At 39.9% G+C, this 23589-nt stretch overlaps 1 protein-coding gene across 2 annotated transcripts in view; it reads right to left on the bottom strand.

The window, feature by feature from the left end:
* LOC135412928 (cytochrome P450 7B1) overlaps nucleotides 1-23589 on the bottom strand; it is a 129485-nt gene that overhangs the window by 26132 nt on the left and 79764 nt on the right. The gene's annotated exons all lie outside the window — the stretch shown is intronic.

Below are 23589 nucleotides of genomic sequence, written 5' to 3'. Positions count from 1 at the left end.
AACCTTCTGTTTAATAATGTCTGTTTACAACTAGAATCAGACATACAGTAATCTCTTGCCTGGGATAAACATTAATCCAGATCTGTCTAGAAAAATTATACAATTCATTACCATAAGTAATCTCTATTGTGCCCCGTGCTTAACCTTCATCTTTTTTCCTGTCCTATAATCTTGCAAATCCACTGGTGGTGTATGATTGGCATCTGGTGTTAACGCAGCCTTCAGTGCACACAGCACAGCTGAGGAAGCCTGACGTGAACACGTCACTCTGCAGGGTAACGCCGGTTCAGCCGATCGCTTCCCAACAACTTTCACCAAAGGGTGGAAAAAACCCACAAGCCGAGGAGAAAAGTGTCTAACAATATCAATAGCTACAGAGGAGTCATTTTTACTTTCCAAGCCACCGTTGTCATCCACAAAAGTTAAAAGTAGTGCTCTGATTTTTTCATAATATCCCTGGCTAAACCATCACATACCATGTCCAAGCTGGAACACACCGTGTCGGGGGACTTTAAGGAATGGAAATGGATTGGTACAGAGTAGAACAAAAGCTATTATGAACATGTCAAAGCAGTTAGAGATTATTCACAGGCTTGATCACAATATTTAAGCAACAAGACATGACAGACAGTGTCTTTCCAGGGGCTTATGAACACTCTAACTGTGAGGAAAGGAATGAGGCCAAAGGCTTCAACCCCAAGAAAGGTAATCCCCAGAAATGTGGTGTCTGGAGTGTCTTCTTGTATTATGAGAGAGAGAATACAGGAAACTTAGGACAGGAGAAAGCCAGCAAGTCTATCTTTTTATTTTTTAAAATTTTGCAGTTACAGTTTTTCTCCAGACCTGCTCATGGCATTAGGTGTTTTACATCCATGAGGACAGAAAATAAAACTATCTTTCAAATATTTGGCCACAATGAAATTTTTGACACTTATAAAATTGTGCATGCCTTAAATAACCCACCCAGGTTATCTAACTCGTTGATCTCCTGGAACTCTAAATCTCCCATGTTGAATACATGCAGTATGAAAAAGTATTCCCTGCAGAACAAGTCAGATGAGACTTTTAGCAATAGACAGTCTTCTACCCTTAAATTCTCAGTTTACATACTTCCTATGAAGGTAAGGACCAGATGTTGCTCCTCTCTGATCACTGTTTTGAGGCTTGTGTGGAGTAAATGGATGCATCATCTTGACAGAGAGATGCAGATATGGATTGACTCAGTGAAGAAGAAGCAAGAGTCCTGGGATGGAAAAAACCTCACACTGCTGCTGCCTATATTTATGTCTAGGTAAAGTGGTTTCATTCTGCAATACTGATAAACTTCTCTTTTAAATTAGGATAAAGATTAGTCACAAAAGAAAACTACTCAGGAAAAAGTAGTAAATACCTTTTTCAGTACATCAAGGAGAGAAGAGTTCCCAAAAACAGCAGTAGAGCAAAACAGTGGTAATGTGAGACAAACTGGGAGAAATACCGACAAAGACAAATCAAAAATCTGTGATTTTTTTTCACAGAAAAATGAAATCCTTTTGTTGAAAGTTTTTCACGTCAAGAACTTCTGGGATTTTAGTTAAAAATACATCTTTTCTCCTGCAAAACCATACAAGCTTTTTGTTGTTAAGATCTCCAACTTCTGTTGTAATCTGTTCAGAAGCCTCCTCTTTTTTTCTCTCTTTCAGTAATTTCATTTAGGTCATCCACAAATACCAAAAAACCAGCAATAATAACTCATTCGGTAGCTCTGAAATATCAGTCTCTAGGAAATCTTATTCCTTTGCAGTTTAGGCTAAACTATCTCAACAATTGTAGGCTGACATTGTACATAACAATTTTTCACACTTCAAACTGTGTTGAAGGACACACCCACAAATTCTAGCAGTACTTGTAGATATTGGTTGGGACATTGCCTAAAAAGCCAAAAGGCAAGTAAATACCATTGTGGGAAAGTAATCTGAGCAGTTTTAAAATCAAAACCCACTGAAAAAGCCCTTGTGCCTCAGGTTTTACCAGAGGCTGAAAATTCCGAGAAATTTTACATTACAAAATGTAATGTAAAGTTTCATAACAGCCAGGAGAGGAGTCATGGTAAAGACAAGACCTGGCCAATGTGACAATAAATCAGCAATATTAAAAATTAATACAAATTTAGTGCTTATAGCCTGAATTTTTGCAATCCCATTTTGTTTCTGCTCTGGGTGAGGGCAGTGAGAGCAGCCATGACTACTCAACACTTACCATGACCAAGCCCAAGGTTATTCTATTACATTTTACATATGAGATTATTTTTCCAGCCCAGGAGTTTTCCTTTCTTAATTCAGCTTCATTTAAAGAAAAATCAGCTAGATAATGACAGGTTACTTATTCCATACCTTGTATCCCAGGTAGGGTGCTGTGCACCGGTATCTTCCCTTATATTTGCCTATGCTCTTCTTGAAGAGATTCAGTAACAATCTCTACAGTCTCCCCAAGCAATCTGTCTTTATTATCAGAAAGCTTCTCCTCACATCTAGCCTTTATCTTCATATTGTACCTCAAGCCCACTACTTCTCATTCTGCCTGAAAAGGATAAGAGAATAAATTACTCCCTTCACTTTTGCAGGAACACTTAATGTATTTAAAGATACTTATTTTGTTCCCCCTTAGTCTTCTGTAGGTTAAACAACCTCAATTTCTTCCAGTACTTCCTCATAACTGTTTTCTAGACCTCTAAATACTTATGTCAGTTTTTTCTTAATTTTCTAACATTAGCCCACACCTTTCTTCCAGCAGTGTCCTGCCCTAAGCACAGCAGAGCAATTACCTTTTCCATCTCAGGGGTGACACACTTGGTTTTGCCTCCCAGCACAACCTCGGCTTTCTGTGCAAAAACACCACCATGTAGATAAAAATCAAACTCGGGGAACCATTACAGCCCTCAGCCTTTTCCCAGAGAAGAGATCCTGCTCCTGTCCAGATGCTGTTGATCGGTCCTCTGTGTTTTTCAGTTCATCATTTGGAATGCTAATCCCTCCTTTGCAGACTTGCAGTCGCTCCTCTTTAGGTATTATCCACAAACATAAACACTTTTTTTCCTTGTATTCATGTGAGAAGATGGCAGCACAACATGAAGGCCACCCCCTACTGCCTTTTACCACTATCAGGAACATATTTATGCTGTACATTAGCTGACTTTACCTAAGAGAACCCAACAACTTTTGTCTAATATTCATTTCTTTCATAAGTAATTTCTGCACTTTAATATACTGCCTTGCTGCAACACATGTTAAAACTGTACGCAGTAAGAAGCTCATAGTAGGAAATCATATTAACCGTCTGGCCTAGAAGTGACAAGTGAAGTGTGGATAAGAATGTCAGCACTCCCCACAGAAATTTATTCAAACAGGCAGAAATCATTCCTTACGTAATAAAGAGCAAACAAATAAATTCAGGAAATCTCAGAAACAGTGGTGGGACATTATCACATTTAAAAAACCCTGGTAACAAGGAAAGAGAGCAGAATGCTAGATGGAGCGATATTGCTGCTTCTGTGTGCAGCAACTGTATTTTCTTTGAGTATGTACTATATAATTTCAGAGGTAAAAAAATAATTCTTGTAAAAATTGAGTATTATTTCCTATAAAACAGTATGAATGCTAAATAATGCAGCATGATTGTTAGAACAAAAATGATAATGAGAATAGACCCTTCATGTCAGGTAACCGAGCTGTCCAAAAGTTTAGAATCTTGGTTAACTGGATGTCTTTTAAGTTCTCTAATCACTAGAGAGAAAAGGAGTGCAAAAGCTTTTTGGGAGTATTAGTTTTTATTAATGACACAGATAGACCAGAAGTGCTCACTTAGGTGGCCAAGATGATAACTCCCCCAGATTTCCCCTAATTCTGTCATGTCTCTTCTCACATTTGGTTTTTTATGTCAGTTTTCCTGGCCCACTCATATGCAAATGCTTTTCTCCTTCCTCTAGTTCCTTCTGCATACTTTCACCCTGGCTTCCCATCCCTCTTGAGGTGCCTCCATGGACCTGCCACCACCATTCAGCCCCTTTGCTCACCCAATGTTAACTTTCTTCTCAAACCAAGCTCCTGTTCAGATCTGGGGAGCCTCTGCTCTCATGTCCTGCAATATATTCTTAGTCCAGATATTGTCCATCTGCTTTCCCTTCCAATTCATCCTTAGTCAAATCCCTTCTTGAATCCCAACCACCGCTGTCACCATTGCAAACCACTGCATACTGCACTAGCACAGAGGATGAGTAAGACTGTCGGTGAGTCTTGTCCAGTTTCCCCACTGTGCTCTCCTGTCTGCCCACACACATCTGTTGTCTCCTGTCTTAGGAAGAGACTGGAACAGCCTTTCTACAGCGTATGTCTACATTGCTCATTGCACAATTGATCTTCAGTTGTGAGATCTACTAGTATTGATAAAATCACTCTCTCTCTCCATTTCCCCTTTCAGGGAGTATTAGCCATTTTCAGGAGGCAAGCACAACTCATTCAGAATGCATGTGTGTGTGTACACATGTATTTATCAACACAGATTATGTGTATATAAGCATACTTATTTCTATATGCACACACATATGCATGTATGCAAACAAAGAGTAATTTCATCATAGGAAAAATTGAGTGGTGCTGCAATTTTTTTTTGTAGTGATAACACAAACATTTAGTTTTATTGCAATATTTAGTTTCATTGTAGCAAACTTCTGATGTTATAGCCACGGTGGCATCATGAGTATCAGTCACACACTTTTGACCCGAGTGCATTATATTAAGTTATAGATCAACAACAGAACAGTGCAGAAAACTGTTCCCTCCCTTGCTCTGTCTACCATGCACAGAATTTTCAAATACCAGCAGCCCACTCCTGATTTATCGAGGTAATTAACTAGAGAAATGGGGCCATCTACTCTGTCTTAAAATCTCCATGTGCATAACTTCAGAAGAAGAAACACTTTACATTTCATCTTTTAAAAAAGGATGCGATACAGCTAAGAAGTTTTCAATTAATGATTTCATGACTCCCACAGTTATGGCCATGCATTCCCCAAGTGGAAGCACATGGTGATCTTCAAGCAATTTCTCTCCTCTCCCCCAAGAGTTTCAGATGTCAGACATTTCACAAATGGTATTACAGAATCAACAGTCAGGACACATTTTGCTCAAAAATCTATTCAAAAATTCCAAAGTACGGTCTCAGCAGTTGAATAAACACAAAAATACCCCAGGTACCTTATTTAGTTCACTTATTTTCAGATAAAACTTGAAGTTGATATAACGAGAGAAGGTAACTAATTCTGTCAGTAAGGCATATATCACAGGAAAACAGCAGCTGAACACTGTACTTAGGTGAATGTTTCAAAAGCTTTAAAACCTGAAAGATGAGCACAGTATTAGTAGGTCTTCTTCCCTTTTGAATTATTATTTATATTTGTTTCCCAGATACTTGTTCTCCATCTTCTCCCTTCAGTGCTACAAGTCTATTGCGCATGTTAAGAAAAACAGTCTTGTAACCAGATTCTCCAGAAACATTCATTTGCTCCTGCTTCATCTTGTTCTGCCACCAGCCTAGATTACCATCGCAGTTTCTCCATCTGAACTGATTTTACTTCTCTCAACAGAAACTGCAGGTGATCTATTTCAGTAGAAAGCACGCTGCAGTCTGCACTTGTCTTTTGCTGTTCGCTAGTTGCAACGAGTCTCTCCCCCCACTCCACCTCCTAGGTATGCTTCTGCATTCTTTCCTCCTCTTCCAAAACTTTTCTGCTAGGTTTTCCATTTCACTTGTACCTTTCGCTCCTCCTCTCACTCTGAGCTCTGCTCTGGCTCTGTCTTTTTCAAGTCATACTTTCTCATAGTTCATATTGGGTAAGTCCTGTCCCTGCCTAAACAAGCTGCAACAATTAGGGAGCAATAAAATTGATTACTTGCAAATTTATATTCCTAGGTCTGGATAGTGATACTTTTCACATTACTGTGCATATGAGCAGCACTGTTCTATAATTCATGCTCCACACTATGTAAGAGCAACCCCACAGACTCTCTAGTCTGAAGTGAGTGGATATGAAAAGCACAGTCTTTTACTAAACATTCCTGGATAGAACAAGCCTTAAACTAAATCTCTCATTACGAGGGAAACTGAAGTATCTTAAAACATTTGTATTATTAAAGAAGTAATAAAAAGTCCCCTAAAATATATTTTCCACAAAACAGCTGCTCCTCAATTTTATTTAGCAGATATCAAAATGAAGAGAGAAAGGACTTAACAAGAGCGATGGTGGTGCCCACTCCTCCTTGGGCAGATTTGCAGAGCAGCCTGCAGCCACCCTCAGCTCATGCAGACATCCTGTGAGCTGCACAGTGGTTCTTGTGTCTCACAGGCAATCTCTGCTCGACCTCCCTCTGGAGTGCTCTCATCTGCTTTTCTCTCTCCTCAGCCTAAAACTCTGCTAAGCCCATAACAGATTTAATATGTATTAATTTAAGGGCTTTAGTGCACTGCCTGAAAACAATGGCTTGATGCTTGGAAAATATATTCCTTTAATTGGTCCATGGCCACCCTTCTTAAATATTTATGTAAACTCTACTGTATTCAAGGGCATAAGAGTTAAACCTAAATGAAGCTTCTGGCCTTTTATTGTGTGAGTTCTCTCAAATGTAATCCCTGTTGGTTCTAAGTAAACTAACTACTTCCAGTTTTAGGTAAATCAAGAATACATTTTCATTCTGCAGTCACAGAAAGTAAAATATTATTAATTGAAGATCATAAGATGGAACAGTAACTGTAGGTCTGAAAATGTTTTAAATCCCTCTGCTGTGAAAGATGGAATAGAAAATATAAATAAAATTCTCAATTTTTTTAATTAAAGTGAGTAAATGTCAACTTGAGGACTATAATCAGAGACATTACAATTGCAAATGAATACTTGTTTCATTTTTTCCCTAAGTCGTTTCCTGCACAAAATAATATTTAGGTTATAAAAGGATCATCTTTCTGAAGAATCCAAGAGTTGCTTGTCCTAGATTTACGAAAATATATTATCCTTTTTTTTTTCAAAACCAGATACCATCCAACTACATAATATCATAAAATAACAGTCATTTAGGTTGGAAAAGACCTTTAAAATCACCAAGTCCAACCACTGCCCTAGCCCAGACACGTCCACCACTAAACCATGTACCTAAGTGTCACTTCAACACATCTTTAAATACCTCCAGGGCCTCAACCACTTCCCTGAGCAGCCTGTTCCAATGCTTGACAACCCTTTTGCTGAAGAATTTTTTCCTTATATTTAATCTAAACCTCCCTTGGTGCAAATTGAGGCCATTTCTGCTTGTCCTACCTCTTGTTACTTGGGAGAAGAGACCAACCTCCATCTGGCTACAACCTCCTTTTAGGTAGTTGTAGAGAGCAATAGGGTCTCCCCTGAGCCTTTTTTTCTTCAGGCTAAACAACACCACCTCCCTCAGACCTTCCTCATAAGACTTGTGCTCCAGGCCCTTCACTGGCTTTGTTGCCCTTCTCCATACACGATCCAGCACCTCAATGTCTTTCTTGAAAACTAAACACAAGAGCCCAAAACTGAACACTAGATTTGAGGTGTGGCCTCACCAGTGCCGACTACACAGGGACGATCCCTTCCCTAGTCCTGCTGGCCACACTATTTTTGATACAAGCCAGGATGCCATTGGCCTTCTTGGCCACCTGGGCACACTGCTGGCTCATGTTCAGCTGACTGTTGACCAGCATCCCCAGGTCCTTTTCCACTGAGCAACTTTCCAGACACTCTGCCCCCAGACTGTAGTGCTGCCTGGGGTTGTTGTGAACCAAGGGCAGGACCCGGCAATTGGCCTTATTGAATCTTACACAATTGGCCTGTCCAGATCCCCTTGCAGAGCCTTCTACTCTGCAACAAACAACACTCTGCCCAACTTGGTGTCATCTGCAAACTGGTTAAGGATGCCCTCAATCCCCTTGTCCCGATAATTTATAAAGACATTAAACAGGACTGGCCCCAATACTGAGCCCTGGGGAACACCACTTGTGATTGGCCAAAAACTGGATTGGACATCATTCAACACCACTCTCTGGGCCTGGCCATCCAGACAGTTTTTTACCCAGCAACAGTGCACCTGTCCAAGCCACGAGCAGCCAATTTCTCCACGAAAATGCTGTGGAAAATGGTGTCAAAGGCTTTCCTGAAGCCCAGGTAGACAATATCCACAGCCTTTCCCTCATCCACTAAGCAGGACCTCTTGTCATAGAAGAAGATCAGGTTGGTCAAGCAGGACCGACCTTTTTTAAACCCATGTTGGCTGGGCCTGATTCTCTGGTTGTTCTGGATGTGCCCCATGATGACACTCAAAATGATCTGCTCCATGGCCTTCCCTGGCACTGAGGTCAGACTGACAGTCCTGTATTTCCCTGGTTTCTCCTTCCAGCCCTTTTTGTAGATGGGCATCACATTTGCTACCCTCCAGTCAACTGGAAGCTCCCCAGTTGGCCAGGACTGCTGGTAAATGACGGGACATGGCTCGGTAAGCCCTTTTGCTAGCTTTCTCAGTGTCCTGAGACATATGTGGGTCTAAGTGGTGCAGCAGGTCACTGACCATTTCCCCATGGATTATTGCGGCTTCATTCTGCTCCCCATCCCTGTCTTCCAGCTCAGGCACCCAGGTACCCCCAGAACAACTGGTCTTGCTATTAGAGACTGGTGTGAAGAAGGCATTAAGTACCTCAGCCTTTTCCTCTTTGTCATTATGTTTCCCCCTGCATCCAAGAAAGGATGGAGATTCTCCTTAGCCCTCCTTTTGTTGCTAATGTATTTATAGAAACATTTTTTATTGTCTTTTATGGCAGTAGACAGATTAAATTCTAGCTGGACTTTGGTCTTTCCAGTTTTCTCCCTGCATAATCTCACGACATCCTTGCAGTCCTCCTGAGTTGCCCGCCCTTTCTTTCAAAGGTGATAAACTCTCCTTTTTCTCCTTAGTTCCAGACAAAGCTCTCTGTTCAGCCAACCCATGATCAAAAAAAAGGGTGACACCAAGCTCGGAACCAGGTATTGATCTGCTGTCTCCTCCTGTTTCTTACCCCATTGTTTCCTGCAAACTGAGGAGAACACTCAACTCGGGTACTTCTGTACCTGACCCCTTAACCAGGGGTCTGAAGATCCTGAGGTCTCTCTTGACTGCCCTCAGACCTCCTGTTGGGACTTCATCACCACCTGAAAAATCAATAATGGATGATAATCTGAAGGCCATACCATGGTAGGAAGGTTTCTTTTCACATCTTTAACCTGGGTCCCAGGAAGCTGCAGAGGTATTCCCTAAGAGGTGTGACCAGTCCGCATGCTGGGCCTTCTGTTCCCTTCAGAAGAGAGTTTCCTGTGACAGTGACCTGTCTTCTTCCTTTATGGAAGTGTTTTTGACAGAGGGAGTAGGCTGACTTAACCTTGACAACACCTCCATGCCACATGAGCCATTGTGCTCACTGTTGTTCAGTTCTACTTACAGAGCCTCACACCTATTATGCCAGGGCACCTCAGGCAGTGGGGCAGTCATAAAGGCAATGTGCCTGCTGCATTGCTCAGGAATTTGTCTCCATTGCTCCCTATTCCTTAAGTCGCTGTGTTCAGACAGGTGGAGAGAGGACAGGGAATCCTCTGTATCTCTTGTACTGTCTACCTGTTGGGCCTGTCTCAGGGAAGGCAGGGTGAGATTCCAGTCTGTCTCTTGCACTCCCTGATACTCCTCAACCTGCTCATCCACTCCCGGAGCTCTGTCATTAAGCAGAGGAGTTCCTGGGCATAGGGGAGCTCAGTGCTGCTGCTGTCTGGTACTGGTGGCAAAGCAGGGCCCACCTTGCAGCCCTACACCTGGGTGGCAGCATGTTCCCCATGGAGCTCTATCTGGGCAGATGGGCAGTCATGGTGAGTGCAGAGCTTGGAGAGGCTATGGCTTTCTGCTGGGTGGACACCACTGCTCCCTCACCAAGCTGCCAGGGCTTCAGTGCCCTTCCTGCTGCCCTTCCTGCACACCCTTCCACACAAACTGCTGCGCCGTACCCTGGGCAGTGGTGCTCCCTCAGGACTTCTTTTAAAGGTGTGGAGAGCTGGACATCTTTTCTCCTGGCTCTGTCTAGGTCCTATCAGCTGCTGTGGCACAACCCACAGGCTCCTGGCAGCTCTCTCAGCTCTCCCAAGGTTCCTCCAGTTTGGGAAACTCCCCTGTGAACCACACTGGAGGACTGTTGTCAATCACACCAGCACCAAAGCCGCTTGCCTTGGTGACTGAGTAATTTCCTATTTTGATTCAAGGATACAGGATAGATCTAAACTCCCTGGTGGAAGTAACAGCAATTTCAATTTTCCATCAAGTCAAAGGCTTGAATTTGAAAATTAGATATTTTATTTAAAAAAATGTTCAATATTTTCCTACCAGTTATTTCAACTGGGCACCATTACAACTGTTTTGGAGCATCACATAATTAAATGCTGAATTCCAAACAGCAGATGAGGCAGCTGTCTCTACATGGGACACAAAATTTATGGAAGTGTCAAAACTTCATGAAATCTTGAAGTTTAAAACATTTTTGGTGGAGAGATAATGAGCTTCACAGGTTCTAATGAAAAGAATGTGGATGCAGACAAAGTGACAAAGATTTAGGACACCTCCTCTGTGTTGTATTACTGTGCAGAAATGGATGCAAACTTGAGACTACAGACAGGTGACTCACCCATTCATCATTCTCCTTGCAGAAATGCCTCCAAGACTGGCTGTACAGCCACTCATATAGTACAGGAGGCTGTGGGTATGGGTGTTTTAGAGTATACTCAAGGGTGGACTCTCAAATGTCTTGCTATTTGACCTAGCAGCTAGCCCATTTGCACCCCAAGTTGTGTCATATGACTGATGCTGAATAGACAAAACAGTCCAGATTTCCTCCTAGGAAGGACCTTAATATTGCTTGCCAGAAGACAGTTGGATCTGTAGGAAGTCTGAAAATCCTCTAGCTCAGGTTGTCAGTAAAGTTGATATGAGATGCTGGGTTTTGTGGATGCCCTGGGCACCAGACCCTGCTGGGATAAGACCCCTTTGACAGATCATAGATGCAGCATGCAATCTTACTTCCATCTGTATGCCTGAATCCCAAAGCATGTACTTCCCACTGCCCCAGTGTTTGAATATTTGTAATTTTATCAGATTCTGCAATTTCTATTAGTTCCGACTGAAAGTCATTGTGTCTTAAAAGTACAATGTAAATACTTCCTTTATACCAAAGGGTAGATATCAACAGCATCATAAACTGCTGGAAAAATTTGCAAAATATGGACTCACTGAAGTCAATACTAAACTGAATATTCATACTGATTGCGAAAAGTTTCAAACAGTGTGCTGCACCAAGAAGTCAGAAACGGGGTGTGTCCTGAATTTCATAATAAAATCTACATGCTGTTCCATTGTTCACAAACAATTGGTGACATCAGAGGGGTGATGAGGAGTGCATCAAAGGCATGGCCAAAGGGTGCATTAGCCAGGCTGAGTTTTGTTTCGAGGGTAGGAAGGAATCCTGCGTAACAACTTTTCCTAGCTATAGCTCTACTTTGGTTATAAACTTGAGTTCTCCATCACCAATAATTGTTCCATATATACGCAGTATCATGTACCTTTGCTATTTTTCAATTATGAAAAAAAAAGAAAATGAAAATTAGAAATGAAAGGTTATCAGTAAAAATTTTTAACATTTCAATTCCAAGTATTTGCACCATTCTGATCCAATGTAGCCTTCTGTTAATGATACATCTGTCATTTTACTGACACCCCTAAGCAGCTTTATTCTCTTTTCTAATTAAGAGACAAAGCTGATTATGTCAATCTATGAACTGACATCTGAGTGCTTTTGTTATAATGTAAGAAGCAATGAATATGACTATTGTTATGCTAAAACAAAAAACTTGGGAATTTTTACTGGAAAACCCAAGATACCATAATATATAATGGCTAAATTAGAATAGGTTCTTCCTATTCATGCAGATGCACATGTGATTGTATTATATAATTAAATGAAGATAATGTGTGAAAAATTAATCCCCAATAATAGAAAACATAAAGCAACAATGATACATAATATACCTGATTAAAATATGTGAGAAGAAATCATCAGATCATAAAATATCTCAAATAAATAAATGACAGACTAAGCCATCAATCCTCCAGGAAAAATTAAGTTATTAAATAATCCAAAATACTTGCATGTCAGACATGATTTCATCTCCATCCTACTGCTAAATCAGACATACCTACTCAGAGGGCTCTTCTATGCAAAGGAATATATCTGGAAGTATTGTTCAGTGTGGCCTTACACATGAATTGGAAGTACAGAGCATATCCAGTTTGCACCACTTCCTCCAAGTACCAAAAATTCTGCTCTCTTTTGTGAACCAAAACTAGCTTCAATGACTGCTTGACCTGGTGAACTGACAGGTATATTTAAGATAATACTGTGGATGGGATGAAATGCTCACCATTGCAGGAAGGTCTTTGTGTTTGGATTGTCACAGGTAAGACTCTGGAACAATCTCCCAAACACCAGCACGAATTGCTGCACTCTGTCCTACCTAAAAAGGCCAGGGAGAAGACAGCAGCAGGGAAATCGCACAGAATCAGATCATCTTCAATATTTTGGGATGTTAGCAGTTTTCAGACTCGAAGATAACACAAAACAGTTTTTCTCCCGGTTGTGATTAAAGGCAACAGACAGAGGTTATGTGTCTCTTCTGGCAGCACTAGATCTTCAGGACCACTGCTGGTGCTGAGCTCCTGGCAGGAAAGAACTGAATCCTTTCCAAGGAACTCTACTGATTCTGTGTATGAGGTTGCTGCTGATGGTACTGGGTGTCCTCAGGACAGAGCTTAAAGTACTGCAGTCTGACACAGCTCTCCTGGCATCAACTGCGCTAAATGAATTTACACCCTGAAGATCTAGTCTTCAGCTGCTGACTGTGTCAAACAGTGTTGACATAAATCCAACTAACACACACATATTTCTTTTTTCCTTTAAAAATTTCTGTTCTAAATTATCAGAAAACCCAAGACATTATAAGCTACAGTGTCAACGGCATTAAATTTAATTATAGCATCTGTGCTCGCTCACATGCACACGGCACCCGTGGTTACAAACTACCACTCCTCTACCGTTTGCTTGTCAAGGGATCATATCCTTTTGTCTCAGATAACTACAGGCAGTGAATGGAATGTCCATGACCTTCTACTTCTGCCTTCACAGAGGTTTGGTCAGTGGGGAAGGTACCTCCTCACACTTTCATTAAAATAAATCTGGAAGTACAAACTATAACCTTTCTATTGTATATGTGCAGGTTGAGCACATGTCTCTGCATAACTTGTGCAAGATAGGAGATGTCTACTACTTCCAAGACCGATGGTCTTGCTCAGTACCTCAAAACATCACTCTCCTTCTCTTGTACATCATGAAATACCCAGTTTACTGAAAATGAAAATTTGTGAATGCTTTTAAGGAATTATTAAAAGGGATAATATTTTGCCTCTGCTGCAGGATCTCCTCTCACAGCCTACTCAATAACCTATTGTTACTAATCAGTTCATTAACAATCCAATTCTGACTACCCACTAGTAAGGTTGGTCTATTCACTGTTTAGTGAGAGAAAGGGAAGGTTTCAGAATGTATGCCCTTTGGCTTGAAAAGCATCATGATCTTCTTCTAAGCCACAAAAATTTTGTTCACACTGAAGTAGCAAGATTGGGATATTACAGAAGAGTTTGGAAACAAATTACACTCTTAACTGCACCTTCCATCACCACCTGGGAGGTGACCTACAACAGCATCAAAGCATCCAAATTCAAAATGCAAATGTTTGGAGTTAGGATAACTGGTTGCTAATATTAGTTGTTAATATTATTTAGAATTTTCCTCTCAAAAGAAAAAAAAAATCAAATCCCAGTCTCATGTTTTTCTCCCAAACTGGGCTATGTTTTTAGTTTATAAGAGTAGGTAAATAAAAACCAAATTAAAATAAATAGCTAGACTCAATGGTATAAATCTACACAGCAGTATTCATTAAGATATTGGTATTGCTAGGTCAAATGATACTGGTAGGGATAATACCTCATTAACACTGGTACACAACAAAATGACCTCAGTGGTCACAGAATACGAACACCCACCAGTCTGTAGGAGCTACAAACCAGTCATGATCAGATGAGATTCCCAGAGAAAAGGGACTCTACATAATCTGAAGAACTCTCAAAAAATGACTTTGAAAATCAGATTAACAAAACCAAATCCTACCACTGCACCTGGCCATGGTCCAGTCACAGAATTTTTCTTGCCTGGGATCAGTTCTGACCACAGCCAGCCACTGGACGTCTGCCAGCTACAGTAGAAGCAGGGGTCTTCCAGCAGAACAGGCATCACAGCTATTTCTGTGCTTTCCTTTCTCTTTTTCTCCCCCAATTCCCCCTCATCCCCCCACCCCCAACGGCTCCTCTGGACAGGCTAGAGGACATGGCCAAAGGAAGAGAAGTGCAGCCAAGACTTTACTATGCCCCAGCAACCCTTCTCTGCTGTTGCAGGGTCACTGGCAGCCAGAATGATTTAGAGCAGCCTTCAGGCTATTCTAACTTACAGTGAGGGACTTGACTGACTCATTGCTGCTCCAGGACTGTGGGAACATAAAGCTACCTTAAAGCCATTTCAGTCATCCCTGCTTCTGAGCTGTGCTATTTTATCTCTGTCTTTGACTGAAAAAAACCTGAAAGCATGGGTTGTTTACACATCTTGCAGCTGCAGCAAGTGGTGGTTTCCTTTTCCTTTCTTGTGCCTTCTTTTTTTTGTGTGCGTGTGTCTGTTTTGGCTTTATAGATAGCTCTGGTAGTGTTCATAGCCCTGTGCTCCATCTGAGATGGTGATTTATGGCAGTCTCTGCTCTATTGATTGGTCTTCCAAAGCTGAGGCTCCCGTCAGCTGCGAGGCTGTGAGAAGGCATGCTGTGCTGGAGTTTGCTGTCTGCAACCAGGACAAGCAACATTCTTGTGGTTCCCATGCATGCCATGCCCATCAAGAATCATTTTGTAATTTAGCATCTTAATTCTTAAGGAATCAAATGCTAGTAACAGGCTAAACTGAAGAGAGATCAACTATTTCCTTTCATTGCTTATCAGCTTTGCTTACATTTTAACTCTGATGAGACTTTGGATTAAATTTCTGCATCAATAATCTATTTTCTAATGCACAGAAAATATCAAACTACATTTATTCTACTAATTCCTGTAGCATTCATGCACTTATATATACCTTCTATATCATCTTCCTTTTTAGACTTGCCATTGCATATTTTTCACACCCTTTTTGTCCTTTTCTTCTATAATACCTTTATTAAATACAATCCTTTTATTAAAAAGTACTTCCATTTTTTAATATTATTGCTTCTTCTCTATCACTATCTAGATTTTACATTCCATTAAGCAGACAGTTTTAATTTGACTTTTCTCTGACTGTTCTATCATTAGATTTTTTCTTGTCTTAACCCTCTCACTTTATTTTTCTCTTCTGTAATTTTCTTTTACCCTGCCTAATGGACGCATGTTTCTTTTGTAATTTGCTTTTACTCCCTGTTACTCTCCTTGTGATTTCTCTTTGTTGCTCAGTGCTGACAAGAGTTCTTCCCCATCCCCTGTGAGTGACAGTGACAGCATTTGAATGGTAGCTGGAAGATTTAGGGATAATAAGTATCTGTCTGAAAAGAACTTATTTGATTTTATTTTTATTTTGACTGTAAAATCAGACCTCTCGAATCCTAGAGCACCAGGGGGCATTGTTTCATTTAGAAAATAAAAATTGACATGATAGCTATTAACTTCCCAACAAGTCCATTGCAATACCAACCAGAGCCAAAGGAAAAAAAAAAAATCAAAATAGAGTTATTAAGTCAAATGCAGCAACCAAGGAGAGTTACAGGTAAAATGTTTTAAAGCTTAAAAATGAGTATTATTCTGGAAAGCTGCTCCACAATGAATCAGAAGTGTTGTACTCCTGACCTCCATCCCTGTATGCCTCAATGTTCTACTATAGCACTGAGGAGGAAATAAGGGATCAGAAGTTACAATAACAGCTCCTGAGCAGAAATATGAATTTAATCAACAGTGGAAAATATTGACTGAAGTATCTAGAAGGAACAGTGACAGCCGAGGGAAATTACACATCAACGTAAAGAAACTGCCTGAACTGCCATTAAAATGAGTGGAAACGCAAGGCAGCAGGAGAAAGTGGAATGTCCCCCAGGATTGGGCCCAGTGACTACATTTCAATGAAATAATTAATAGGCTGCATTTCATAACGAAATGCAGGGTAATAACAAACATAAGTGCAGCTTCACAGCTGGCTAAACTCACAATAGCAACGGGCAACTCTATTACCACTACTGAAACAATCCTGTTTGCCAAAGAAAAAGAGAAAAACAAGGCAGCAAAACTCTCTACAATTATGAGGGAAATCATCTATGTAACAACTTAACTAATGCCCAGAAGCTGAATGACTCACAGCATTAAGAAAATTAGAAAGGGTGCTCAGTAGTATTATATAATTCAGGACACGCACATTAGAATATCATGGTCTTAACACGCCACCAACAAAATTAAGCACTATGCAGTACAGGGCTTCAAACTCTGCAGATCACAAGCAAATGCTTAATTCAAACCACACTGCAGAATTAAGTGTGCAGCTATTTACAGACTACAGATCTACATGTTCAAAGACGGATTTTTGTTGGGTTTTTTTGTTTGGCATTTGTTTGTGGGTTTTGTTTTGGTTTTTTGTTTGTTTTAGTTTTATTTTCATGTGATTTGATGCTTGTGTAGCAGGAAGAGTTCGTGCTAAATGTTTTTGTAAGGAAAATGAAATTAAATGCAGCTACCTCTGAATGCCTGCTGCAGGTGACAACCTCCTGATCAAACTGATGGACAGCACTGTCTGAAACATGCACTCTGCTAACACTGCCATGTCTTGCTACAGTTCTGCTAGCTCAAGTCATCTTGACTCAAGCCTAAGGCCAGGCCATACACAGACTAGAAAAAGAAACTAAGAACAAGCTTGATGTCATTTACCGAATCCATGAATCTGGGATGGTTTCCAAATAAGGCTAAAAAATTACCCCTTTTTGTTAGTTTGGGCCCCATTTCAACAAGAAGAATCACAAGTTCCCTTGACCAATACCTGCTGAAACCCACAGGAGTTCCTGCAATTGCAGATATCTCCTAGGTAGAGGCAGAGCCCAAGACATACTGTGCATGCCCCAAGATGAAGTCAGCTGGAATACAGCAGAAATTACATATCAAGCTCAAAACTCATACAGCAAAATTCTTACAAAGCAATTATTTCATAAATCTTCACTTCTTTATGTTGTCTTCAGCTTCTGAGCCTCTGCTGCTCTGCATCCCAACAACAGGGCACTGCCTGGCACATCATACTCCTCCTTTGAACACCATATTGATTATCCATAGAAAAGAGAATCACACAGCAGACACTTCATGGTTTGCTTAGAGACTTCCTAAGATTAGAGAAATACATGTCTCTGTATATATACGTACAAATAAATCAACACCAACACATCAAACACAAAAACTTCCTTTTATCCCTCTATATTTCATGATTTCATTTCACTTCAAGTTTTTTCTACTACTTGCAATAGATACATTAAGTTTCTTCATTTTTACTTATAAAGCTCATATTGACTTCTCTCCTTTATAATGAATAAACAACAAAGCATACATTCATAGTACAAATAACACATTATTACACACACCTATACAGAGCTAATTCAATTCTTGCCATTTTCCTTACTATTAGTGCTTTATTTTACCTACTTGTGCATTATCATTTTACGGCTACAACTCATATGACTTTAAATGCTCGTTTTCTTGTTATATTATAAGCAACCTGTTGAAGTCTAATTGAAAACCAGATAAGTAATTTAATCTTGAGCTTCTACTGCCATCTGTAATATTAGGAAAATATTGTAGGTAAATTATAACCATATACCCAATTGGTTAAGAGTTTACAGTCCTTCAAGAAAATGCTCAGCACACCAGTTTGCAGTAACTGTGTATTATTTTCCATATCTACTATTAACAATATAGTTTATTTATTTTAAAATAAGTGTTTATGTTTACTATTTCTTTCATTAAGATTTGTTTTGGAAATAATATGGCTAAGTTTGAAGTATAATGCTTACAATTAACTAAAATCCATGTTCAATGAATGCTTACTTGTGGAACTAGTGTATTTAAAACAGGTTAAAACTCAAAAGCAGGTGGACACAATCATTAACCCATCATGTAGCTAAAAATCCACCTATGGAATTCAGGAGCATTGATAAATTTTATATGCAGAACCTATGAATACATTTAAGGTAAGTCTTAAAATCTGTATCTGAAACATCCTTTTGGAATATCTAGAGAAAGACCGTCTGTGAATAGATCTGCATTTTCAAGAACTGCTCTGAAATCTCAACCTAGGCAAGTCTGTAGGGCTGCAACTATGTTACATCTGCCATTTCCTAGACTGCAATGACAAAGAGAATGTTATTGTTCATTTCAATTTAACATGTGGATAATACTGTCCCTAGGCACCAACTTTCTACCAAGGAGGTTAGATTACTGTAATATCCACGTAATTAATTGCATTATCAATTTTCTTACTTTTTAAACATTTGCTTTTGGTTAGAGAAGATTATTGCGCTGCTTCTAAAAATGTCTTTACAATTAATTATCTTTCACTGCAGCAAGCAACTAGGAAATGGATATTAATCATATAAGACTTTCTCAAATTGCTGGGGTTATCTCACTTTTAATTACAGGTGGCATAAACAGTTATGAGTCTCATTGTTTGTGCAAGAAATGTAGTAAAATACTTATAGCCTCTGTAATATGCTTTTTTGTACTGCACTCAGTCCATTTTTTTTTACATAAAATATTCCAGTCTGCCTTGGAAAGGCTCTTCAGCCTTTAATATCATCTATGGGAAGCTTCATCACAGAAAACAAACATCAGCCATCAGTTCAAATCTGCCTTGCAGCCAGTGAGTCAGGCATGTCTTCCTAGGGGCTTTAAACCAGTTGTGCTCCCAGACAACATAGAACAATGCCAGCAACTCATTTTGAAGACATAACTGACACATTAAAGACCCACAATTCTTAATTAGAAGCACTTCTTGACTCAAAAATGGAGCTGATAATCCCACTAAAATGACTGTTTTCTAAGTGCCAGAACATTCTCAGTCCACCAGAGACAAGCTTATTGGTTGTGATGGCTCTATGCAACACCCTGTGCTCACCTAGTAGATCCCACCTCTATTGTGTGAGAGCACAGCAGACACATTCCCAACCAGCCAGCTGGGCTCAGCTGTCTGAGATAAGTTCCTGGAGAGGGAAGAAGGTAAGAGAAGTGGGAAAACAGGATCAAGAACAAAACAAAGGGGAACATCAAGCTGAAGAAGGAAATAATAGCTTTCAAAGTCACACAAAGACCTAGGAAAACAGAAAACGAGAAATAAAAATGCCGAACTCTGGGGACAAGGCAGCAGTGTCTTAACCAAGTTGGTCCAGACCTCATAGTTTTTAAAGGACTGTCCTTTAACTAGAGCCTGGCAGGGTGTCTGTGGAAACTACTGTAGAAACTAGAAGTTCAAAATGATAACCACCCAGTGAAATCCACTGGTGGAAAGTCTAAAATTATAAAAATACTGCTCATAGGGCAGACAACCTCTCAGTCTCTGATTCACAGAAACTGCAAGATGCAAAAGGCATGTTTCTGTGCATATTTCTCCTGCCACGGACTCCCTGGCACACATCTGCTTCTGGCCTTAGAGTCAACAGGAAATCCAGCTAGGGGATTTGTTAGTCTCATATTGACCATTCTTACCTTTAAACCTAAAATGACAAACACAAAATGTTAATAAAACATGTTTCTGACTCGGAGAGTGGAGGAAAAAAGCCAGAAGCAGACACAAGAAAATACACAGTCTTCATTCATGTGTACTTCTAGACCAAAAGCTTGCTCATTCTGTATTAATACATCCTAAAGGTTTACCTGTGAAAGAAAAAACTACATAAAAAATTACAAGCCAATATAAGCTTTTTAGCAACTAGTGAAACAGCTCTCATCTTTCAGCTGTAGTGCTGAAAACTGTACTGCTTTCATGTGTACGCTCACTGCACTGCTCACAGTGCTATTATTCATATAAACTCATTCCTAGCTTTTTACTTTATCCATTCAAGTTTTGCCTGAAGTTTTAACCATATTAAGCCTTACATAAGAAATAGGATTTACCTGATTCTTCCCTTTCTTTCAGGTTCTTGTATTCCTGGAGAGCTTCTGTACAACTATTTACTTGTTCATATTAAAACTAAGCAATTGTGGGTTATGTAAAGACTCTTACTTCTAGCTAATATCATCTTTCAGTCCAATTACCACTAACATGTAGCCTTCCTGCTGCTCAAAACTGTACCACCTCCAATAACAACTCTCCACAATTCACCTCAGAGGGTACAGCAGGGTTTCTCCTGTGCAAATCTGCATTATTTTTCTCAGAAAGTGCCTGATGTTAGCATAGGACTAACCATCTGATTCTTGCAGGTGATACCATCTGCAGCTGCTCTACAAAAAGTTTGTGAGGCAAAATTCCCACTGAATAGTCTTTGCTTTCTTATGTCATCTCCTTCAGGTAACATATTTCCTGAGCCATATACTATCTGTAAGCGAATGGAAGTGTCTAAGACTTGTTTTCACTAATTCAGCTCTACAACAATGAAATTGTATTAGAGCAGACAAGGAGAATAGGTAAAATATTGCTACACAGGAAAGGAGAGCTAAAGGAGGAAGGATGCTGGGGATTGAGCAACGTACAGTTAAAAGCAGTAAGGCACATGAAAAGGCCCATGCTTTCATAAAGTCACAGAATCATAGAATCAACCAGGTTGGAAAAGACCTCTGAGATCATCAAGTCCCACCCTTGATCCAACACCACTGTGGTTACTAGACCATGGCACTAAGTGCCACATCCAGTCTCATCTTAAAAACCTCCAGGGATGGTGAATCCACCACCTCCCTCTCTCTGTAAAAAATTTCTTCCTAATATCTAACCTAAACCTCCCCTGACCGAATCTAAGACCATGCCTTCTTGTCCTACTGATAGTTGTCTGGGAAAAGAGATCAAAGCCCACCTGGCTACAACCTTCTTTCAGGGAGTTGTAGAGAGTGATGAGGTCTCACCTGAGCCTCCTGTTCTCCATGCTAAACAACCCCAGCTCCCTCAGCCTCTCCTCACAGGATTTGAAAGATTACCCAGAAAAAGAAACTCCAAAGAAAGCATCATGACATGCAGTAAGAGACAGGAGAAGTCAGAAGATGTAGGATTGTGCAACTGACCCATGTCACAAGATTGCTCTAATAGAAAGGAAGATCCTATGCAGAATTACTCTGAAATAATCTATTCTAAACAGTTCATACGCTATTAAATGTGCTAGCTGGAATTTAAATTCAAAGCCTACATCTCTTTCACAGTTACTATGGAAGCGCCTACCCTCTGTATATTTCAGATCTACAGTCTTAGAGTTGGCCTTCTTTGCAAATTAGATTATAACAAAATGTTGTCACTTCTTGCAGAAAATATCTCTGAAGAACGACCTTTCCCTTCTTTCATACAACTAGAAATCTCATCAACTGGCCATGTCATCTTGCTCCTCAAAGATGCTGGACATCGTTTAGAATGGATTAAGTTCTACCTTCTTCATTCTGAGCACCTCTGAGGTGGCGTGTTCTGGTGGGGAAGGAGCCCGTACCTGCCTTTTGGCTTTCTTCTCTTCCCTGTGTTGGGTTCAAACTTAGCTTCTCCACTAAGACTCCAATTGACAGGAGACTGCTACATGCACCCAATGCCCAGGATGGTTGCACCTGAGAGAACAGTGGGAATGTAGCCCCCTCACTTGGGCCACTTGAAATATGCATTCCTGTATAATTTCATGAAACTAGACAGCACCCAACTAAGATGTGTGTGCTCCTGATTTCTACATATGATTATTTTCTCACACTTGACTGATTATGATAAAAAATTTAGCTACCTATTGGCTGTCAATAGTCAAGGTGAAATGAGATTGTGGTTCATTTCCATTTAACAGATGGATATATATATATCCATAAAACCACCATTACAGAACCGAGGTACATCTACCCATGGTAGATGTACAGGACTAAGGCCTTTATGTGCACATTTAATAAGGCTCTCATGTAGAGACCTCTCTCTGATGAAGATGAATAGGTCTGAATAACTGATACCATGCCGTAACAATTTCCTGGAGTAATAAAGGACCCTAGGGCTGTCTGCATTGTTTGCCACAAACTCTGGAGGTGCATAAACAAAAATTAATTCCACATACATGTAGTTTTATGCATATTACAGTTGTCTGTAATATGACTCAGGGACAGTCTGTCCCTGAGTTACATATCAAACAAAGTATCTTTGCTGAGGATAGGACCATAAGACCCCATAAGATTCCATAAGTCACCTAAGATCTTTTCCATTATGGTACAAACTAGACTTCAGTAATGTTTATGAATATGATCATTCTAATATTGTCAAACACTACCACATGTTTTTTTTTAAATAAAAAGATCAGAATAAAGAATGCTTATTTATTATTTATAAAGCAAGAAGTTCCACATTGTTTGGCAATGGTAGATCTAAAAGTTAACTCAAAGTTAGTAAAAGGAAAGGGAAGCAGTGATATTTCCATTTTCCCCATGATTGTTTATAAGAGAAATATCTACAGACATAAGAGATAAATAAACCTTTATGAAAAGGTAGCTCTTTGTCGGAGTACAGAGGACAGACATGGTAGAGGGAGTTAGATAACACGTTACTCAAAATAGATCAGAGCTAAATATGCCGGCTCTGCTCACTTTCCAAACTTTTTTTTTTTTTTAATGCTGACCAAGCTTAGCTGGGCAAGACCTGCTTAGTGTAGTCATTTTCACATTCCCACTGAACATATCAGCTCTGACAATATTTTTTTTAAATCTCAACAGTGAAGAGTAATATATAATACTCTCTAACTCAGTCAAGAAAAAAAACCCAACTAAACTTAAGAAACTAAAAGCTCAGATACAGTATTATATGAAATTGAACCAAATTTTACAATGGTCTGATCTTCCTGATATTTTTATCTTAACACATCAAGGGTGATAGAAGCTTCTTTTTGCTGTCAAAGTGATCAAAGAGAGGTTGAGAAAGAATCTATAAACAGATGCTGCCCAGTGACAAACCTTAAAGAACAAGACTGTGGGGCCAGATGTTTGAGTGACCTTCGGACTACAGAACATGTTGGCATGGTGTTGATTTAGATAGCTGTTGGCAGGGGCTTTCGATCCAGCAGCTGAAAAAAAAAAATCTAAATTATGGAAATATTTTTTCTCATCTTTCCCCTAACTACAAAAACTGAAACTACTGGTCAGTGGGGCTGATGGCTGTCAAAGAAGTTGAATTCACCACACAACCCTG

Source organism: Pseudopipra pipra, chromosome 1, assembly GCF_036250125.1.
Source record: "Pseudopipra pipra isolate bDixPip1 chromosome 1, bDixPip1.hap1, whole genome shotgun sequence".
In the NCBI taxonomy this organism is placed as follows: domain Eukaryota; kingdom Metazoa; phylum Chordata; class Aves; order Passeriformes; family Pipridae; genus Pseudopipra; species Pseudopipra pipra.
This window is presented reverse-complemented; position numbering and strand designations above follow the sequence as displayed.